At 44.8% G+C, this 8,093-nt stretch overlaps 1 long non-coding RNA gene across 1 annotated transcript; it reads right to left on the bottom strand.

The window, feature by feature from the left end:
* Window positions 1-169: 169 nt before the first annotated feature.
* On the bottom strand, window positions 170-7,630 carry LOC111259054 (uncharacterized). The gene is made up of 3 exons (XR_002679399.2): window positions 6,405-7,630; window positions 1,185-1,369; window positions 170-704 (listed from the first exon to the last, which is right to left on the bottom strand). It is a non-coding gene; the product is annotated as an uncharacterized LOC111259054 (long non-coding RNA).
* Window positions 7,631-8,093: the final 463 nt, after the last annotated feature.

The raw sequence follows: 8,093 nt of genomic DNA, 5'->3' as shown, positions 1-8,093 counted from the left end.
AAACGTCTGCATCGTCAAAAGCAGAATGAGACGTGGGTGTGCTTATCACAAAAACGTAATAAACTCTAACGCGCTAATCTAGGGTTTTCTTTGGAGTTTTCCTACTCATGGGAATGGCTTGTACAAACGTGGGAGCGACCGACCGACCGACCGACCGACCGACCGACCGCTGTGCTTCAACAAAAGTGCACAAAACAGAAAGAAAGATGTATCATAGCCATGAGCTATAATGCAAGGGTAACGGCGGCAGCTGAGCGAAGTAGTACGTATCTTTAGTGTGTGATAGCTTTACGCGTTATTGTATAAGCCATAACGGTGGCACATTAGCGAAGCCGCAACGAGAGGGGAGACGGAAAGAAAAATCAAGATGAAAAAGATATGAGACAAACGTCCAGGCCGTTGTAATGCTAGAACTCTCTTCCTCTCTCTGCATGGTTCTGACGTAATGCAATGTGGCGGCGCTGCGGCCGTTGACTACGACGATCTTGTTGTTGATGCTGCCTGCGATGGCGGTGGCGGTGGCGGTGGCGCTGGCGCCGGCGATGGCGATGGGAATGCCAATTAAAAGAACCAATTTACCGCGCTCTGCGTCGTCAGCATAGGGAGAAGATATCACACACTGTTCGTTTTCGTCGTCTTCGGCGTCGTTGTCGTCCTATAGTTGCGGCTACGGCTGTGCTGGTGATAAACGCCGATCGTTGGACCTGTAACGTCACAATCGTCAACGGTGTAACATGAACAGTCGTACGATTTCGGCTCGCTACGAGTGGTTGATTGTTTAAGTAGTTGCTTGATCGGTCCTGTCTGTTGCTATTTAAGGTAACTGTGACGGTTCATCCTGGCGAACGGCCGAGGCTGGATGGGGCAGCGAGTTGAAGAAAGACAATAGGACAAACACAACAATAGTTGTATTTCTCATATGTGTATTTAGACAAACACATACGTACCGTGAGTGCTATCTTCATCATAGACAAAAATATTGCTATCAGCACCAACAACATATGAATACAAGACAATTTCTCTAGCATCATATCGAACGCCATCTGGTTCGGTGGAAGTAGAAAGACTAAAAATTGTACCCATCATTAATATTATCGATTCACTTGGAGTGAAAGCGAGCGGGGGGGGCAGGCGAATGATCGGGTGGGCATGTCCTCGCAATAATACAATAATAACGTCAATACCCCTGCTGACGGCTCCTCAATGATTCAGCAGACCCAACAGCTGCGGTGTTGCCTCTGGTTTCGACCCGGCCGGTAGATTCTCTGGGTTATATATCCACGTGTACTCATATGCATTTCTATTGTGAAACGTTTCCTAACTGACTGGCAGGCTGGCTGAGCAGCTGACCGCGGCACATTCCCCACTCCTATAATTAGAAAAGAAGATTATTGTTACAATGTTATAGTAGCGTTTGAAATCAGTTAGACCGCGGATGCTACCGTTCAACCATACAAATCCCCAAAACACCCAAATCCACAAATAGTACGTTCGTAGACGGTCTGTCTGTTGGTCGGTCACATACACGATGCGTAAAGCATTACAGCCAACGCAGCAAAGATAATGTAATAAAATCATCCGAACTAAACCAAGGCTTTCACATGAACGAACGAATGGAACGTCTACCGACTGATAGTGTAATACCAACAGAGCGTCAGTGATAGCAACATGAACAACAAGAGGCTGTATATATTTCTCTGGTTTGGTATCGGTTAAGAGTAGTGACGGTGCTCCGAAGACCTGATCTGAACTGGTAGGTCAGGACGGACGGCATAGACATGTTGCGAAGGGCAAGGAAGTTTCTATGGCTGCTAGCGTATTCGACTATTAATCTCTCTGAATTAACGCATTTTCAAGCGAATCGTTTCCCATCTTATTTAGTCTCGTCTTCATTAGCTTTGAGGTCCAGCTCATCATCTACTTCATAAGTTGCACAAGTTAGTCTGATTCCAGCGCACGATTCGTTTTGATAATTAGCGACAAAACAGGAACGTAACATACATGCTGTAAAAGTATAATTCTGTTTCTCATTTTAACGTCATATTGCTTCTGTTTGATTGGTTTTCAACAGAGATTGTGGTAACCATAAAGTTGTTACGTCTGTTCCGTGAAAATGATAGAATCTATCTATAGGGTAGCTGTCTTTGATTTATTTCAGACAATGAACCCCAACCGTATGGGCAAATAACTCTGATATATTCGCCATAATATGTACGTATATAAAGGGGGAAGGATGCATTTCTCGTCTTCCGTAATTTAATTTTGGCCTGCTGTGCTAGGTTCGCACAATCTAGTGCGACTGTTAGATTCATAAATTAAGTTCAGAAGTTCGGCCTAATTATCGTATCGATATATTATTATATAATTTGTGAGTATTGTTCATTGGCATATCAAATGAAATGCTTCGAGTTTTACATCCAGATCACGTTAGACGTTACACAGCGCGCGCATTCTCTGCCCGTATAAGTTGTTCCGGCGAGTGTGTATTCATCAAATACGTGGACCTTTTTCAATGACGTCATTAGAAAAAGGGTGGCGTCTTAAAAGTTGCTTGGCCTCCATTGAGGAAAATCGGGTTGAGACATGTGAAAGTTGTATCTGTTTAACTAGAGTCCAACGGATTATCACTACACCAGGTGTTTAATATTCTGTTTCCGTAGCATGATCAATCGCATTAACCAGTGTCTTGTCTGGCCGCTGTCCTGTACCCTGCCATGTCATGCTTACTGCTTTACGAGCTTTGCATTATCTAGTCGAACCAAAGGAACCCAGTGACGTACAGGGTGCAATGGCCGACACATATGACGACTTCGTCATCAACAACGTGAGAACGATGAGGATAACATCAGCCACTTAAAACAGCCGGATCATGCTCTGCCGCTCTTTGCTCTACAGTTAACGAGAGAGGCGGGCAATAGTCGGATAGGCCAGTAACTAGATGGTAGCAGGACCGGCCCTTGCGTAGTGTTGGGAACACAAGCCGTTAGACACACGAACCTCTCTGCTGCTAAGCCCACTATCTGCTTGTATACCTATAGCATTCGGTGTACCCCAAGTTTCATTGACTCTACTTGGCTCATCCTCCAGTATTACTATCAACAGCGACCTACATATCAAGCTAATCGTTGATCATGTCCCAGTTGCTGCTCACTCCTGCCCCATACAATATCATAAATGAGAAAACAGAATGCTTAACGTCTCAGTATCGTTAAACACTGGACCGTTATTCTACCTCGACTCCAATAGTTTTCCTTCTTGGATACGTTTTCTCTCGCTCGGTTTCCTTCGTCCCCATTTCCCCCCATATTGTGTTCATACAACATATTGTGTTCGAGTTAGCGACTTCCTCGGACTGTAGACTCCAGAAGCAGCCGTTCTATCTTACTTGTATCTGTTTTTTTTTTTTATTATCCCTAAGTTATAGATTCATCTTGTCGACGTTCGACGGGTTCGAACAGGTCGATCAACGAATTGCTATTACAATAGCGTCGGACAGTTGTTTCTTCTAGCTATTAACACTATGGTCGATTGTAGTTGCTACCGCTGTTGCCAGCTGCGGCGACTACTAGCGTAAATTAGCTAGAGAGCCATGTCAGAGCGTCCGCGAGGTAGCATAGCGACAGCCTTGCTTAAGCTATGCTTTAATAGAAATAGACAGATGAATGGGTTTGACTCAGCAAGCATTGCGAGTGTCGCATATATCGGCGTGTGATGTTTACAGCCACGATAGCGGTGGCGACCGCTGTTGGCGGTTTGTGCACAATGAAAGTGACCTCTCAGTCACGCGTCGTCCAAGGTCGCGTCATCTACACTGCGCTAGTCAGTATTGTGCGGTATGGCGTGTTACGACAACTGCGCCCTCTGCCGTGGCGATTGGCCGTTGTGCGGGCGTCGACGGGTTTCGCTTCTGTAGGTATTGTCGCCGTCATGACTGCTGCCCCTGTTGGAATTTCTGCCGTTGTTGTCATCGTCTTCTATTTGTAATTACGAAATCGATAGGCAGGCAGGCAGGCAGGCAGACTGACTGACTGGTACCGGTAAGCTGGGATCGGTAGCTGCTACATTGGATCGCTGAGCACTAGACTCGATTCGTGTGATGGTGCAGTATACAATTTATCCGGCATGTACATTGACTGTTATATGTGAATTGTATACAGGTTTTGTAGGCTTGTATAGGACCGATGCATGACATAACAGAACTCGTTGGCTTACAGCGGACAGAATAGGAAAAATGCGCGCCTCACGAAGACGACCACGAACGCGGCCTAAGGAATCGCGACACAGTGTCGTTGCAAAATAGTACTTGCATTTATTAGCTAGCAGCTATAAAAAAAAAAAAAAAAAAAAAAAAAAAAAAAAAGCTATATGATGCGTTTTACGTTGATCGGGCACCGTTTCTATTTTGACAGTACATAATTCTATTTCGTACTGTTGGCCAATGGTTGCATGCTTAAACTTGATCAAATATTTGTTGTATACATAACCCATCCGCTTGTTTTACAGTTGCAGCGTCTGTAAGCTGTAAAAACGTCTCGTCTTCGTTGAAATTTAGAGATATAAACAGCGGCAGCAGCAGCAGCAGCAGCAGCAATGGATCGTCACCACCATTATCGACCGCAATCGAAGTCTCCAAATTGGTCATCGTAATCTTTCTGAGCTACTGCCGTTGCTAGTGCGGCTATAGTTACGGCTGCTGCTGCAGGTTCATCTATGTAAAAACTTTCAGGCGGTACCGCGTTGAAAAGTTACGCGACCAGCAATGGTAAGTTAAGGGCTGTTGTTGTTATTGAGCTAACCGCCAAGGTCCCACACTCACAGACACCTGTCTCGAACGTTGGATGATGTGCGACGTCGGTCGCCGCTTTTTGCCTGTCTAACTTCTTCGGGTACAACATGGATATATAAGCACACGGCAGAACTTGTTTGTCGCCTTGTCGCCCGCGGCTAAGTTTCGCTAGCCCAAAATTTGTTCTTTCTGTCGGCGCGCTAATGTCGGTTCTTCCCCGAACTACGGCGCTTGTCAGCGTAATGGGCCCGAATGGGTTAAAGAAGTGGCCACCTCCCGAAAGTACCAAAAAGTATTATTTTCTGCCAGGCGGGACAGCACAGAACGACAAAGTGGCATCTGATTCGGCGACTCGGTTCCGAAGACCGAATTCAACCTGCGACCTACCCGTGAGAAGGACCAATAATCAGGGGGTTTGGTTGGATACACGTAACATCATCATAATACGCACAAAATTAAGTAAGATAGCGAATGGGAGACGTATAGTATACGGTGGAGATGATCTGGAACCTCGTTGGCCTGCCTGCCTGTCTGTCTGTACGGACTATCGTTTCTATATCTACATGGACAGCGCTGGGTGATTTTTGAAGTTCCGAAGAGACCGAACCCTTCTGATCAGTGTGGCGACCCGGCATTATAATGTGGTCACGGAAACGCTTCGCAGAAGGTCGCAGTGTGGCCTTTTTACAGGCACTTAAAGCCAAATCGCCACAGCCAAACAATTGGTGACGTGATGCTGTTGTTTGGTTCGTCTAGCTTCGTTCGCTGAGAATCCGATGAAATCTAAATATACGATGGCGGCAAGCGGTATAACTCGTATCTGACCTAGGGTATGTTCACGATAATGTGTATTTATCCGTGCAGTATCGGATTCGTAAACAGAGTCGATATGATGATACATCTTTTAGATATGAGCGTAAATTCGAAGAACACAGAGTTTGCTGCAATGGCCTAATTCCTAACGAAACACGAAGCAAACATAGATTTAGATCCATGCAAGAGCCTTGTTGAAAATTTAAAAGGCAAAGCCATTTTCTTATTCTACAAAAAAATAGTTATCTCCATTACCTACAACGAACCGAAATAACATTAATTAGCAGATTAAGTAGTATCAAGGTCAATTCAATCGTGATGTAAGACTCTGCGGATCACAAAGATTTATTAAGTGAATCGACGAACGCCTATATCGACTGAAGTAATATGTACATTATTAATCGTTTTTCTTAATTTAGTACTTCAAAGCTAATGAGGTAGACAAACTGGTATACACACATACACTCTAACGATTTCGTCGTCTTTACCTTTGCTTGATTTTAAATATAATAAGAAGATATTAGATATTAACAAAGTATCATATTATTTAATCGGTTGAATGCTTGGGCAACCATCGACGCTTCATTTCAGTTTGACATCTACGTATAATTTTAGGCGTTAATTATCTAGTGCAGTACGCCACGGTCACATGACTGCTATTTTCCGGAACACATACATATATGTATATATAGCTACTGTGAAAATGACAGTAGCTCATCAGCACCGCTATTTGCCGAACGGGCAGACGCTCTGACTATTTACCTTAACTGTAACATAGTTTTTTTTTTTTTTTTTTTTCACTTACGTCGATTGTGTGTTACTCTTCGTCCGGATCTTTTACTTTCCGCTAATCTTCTGTGTAGCAGTAAAACGTTGAGATTCCGGATTTTGTCACCGGGGCGCAGTTACCAGTATCATCAAGAAATCTGCGCAGAACCAGCGGTATCTTCTTACGTTCGACCTCTGTTATGTCTTTGTGGACGACCGCGTATAGCCAGCCATAGCTCGCATTTGCGAACGCGGATGTAAAAACGAAGGAAGGCTGAAACGCAATAGACACTACATCGGGCAACCCTCCGAAAAACACTGCTGCCAACAGGATCAAGAAAGACTAGATCGGCGTCCACTACCTGAAAGGTCTTCCTGAAGTTAGAAGTGCAAATGGTTGGCTGGCTGGCTGGCTTTATTTTTCGTCCTGAGGGACACTCCCGGTTGCGTCTCGCAACATTTCGTCAGACGTCTAATCCAGCTACGTCCCTCTGTCATTCCATGTAGCCCTCTCATTGTCGGTGTGACAGTTCCACACCAAACGCCTGTCGTCGGATCACTGTGTTGATATTGTCCAGGTATGAGTGGTGCGCACTCGGTCTCGCGCGACGCCTGACGGCGAAGTTGTTTGCCGCTCATCGGTACGACAACAGCGGCGTTGGTGGAGAGAGCCACGGTAATGACGGCTTCGGTGCTCGTCGCACAGCATCAGTCCCGACAGAGACATTTTCCTGGGGCCATTTCGATACCGATGCTTCGCTCGACCTTGGAGTGGGCATAAAAATAAGAGGAAAAAAGCAAACGAAGTCGTCGTCGTCGTCGTCGATGCCGATGACGACAATGACGCGGCGGCGGTAACCGCATTTTCGATATTTTGTCATTGCAGCCTCTCAAAGTATATGGAGAGATAACAGTAGCCAAAACGCGCACGATCCGGCGAACTGTTCAGCGACTGTTGGGTACCTATCAGGCCGTCGGTGTGTAGGCTAAAGTATCCATGTGTGTCTCTGCGCGAGTATGTTGACTTGTTGGCTGTGCCGATATTTTACCGCTCTGCCGACGCCAGGGACCCTAATAGATAGTAAATTGAACGATCGCTGGTCGCGACCAGCGAATCCATCGTCGATGAATGTTACTGCTGCTGCTTGGTATTGCCTGTTGTTACCGAATTTTGTAGTCAAGCGAGAACTTATACGCATATATCATATGAGAAAGACAAGCGTTGTATTCTATTATACAAACATAGACTGATAATGGTAGAATATATTGCGTTCGCTGTCATATAATAATAATAATAAATAATTTACTTAATAATAAATAAATAATTTACTAATAGTAATTCTTGCATTGTCGGTACCAGTGGACGTAGGAGCTGCGATGACGCACTGCAAACGTCGGAAGGTCTGTAATCTGTTTCCAGGACAGCAACCTTTCTGACGTTGATTTCTTCCTTATTGAACTCAAGTGGTAGAAATCGACATAAAACAGCTGGTTTATTCGGCCTATTGTGAGGCATTTATGTTGAAACTAGAAAAATAGTATACGATACGAGCCGTGTGTGTGTGTGTGTGTGCCAATGGGAAATCGGTATATGAGTATACTATTAACATCGTATAATATTAGCGATCTTCTAGGAACGTGCACGTTGGAGGGCATGAACGTAGATGTAACTACACATACACATACACGCATGCACACATGTCTATACGTTATAGAAAAGTGCCAC

Source organism: Varroa jacobsoni, unplaced genomic scaffold (genome assembly GCF_002532875.2).
Source record: "Varroa jacobsoni isolate VJ856 unplaced genomic scaffold, vjacob_1.0 scaffold_289, whole genome shotgun sequence".
Classification (NCBI taxonomy): Eukaryota; Metazoa; Arthropoda; class Arachnida; order Mesostigmata; family Varroidae; genus Varroa; species Varroa jacobsoni.
The sequence above is the reverse complement of the archived record's forward strand: the minus strand, read 5'-3'. Positions and strand labels throughout refer to the sequence as shown.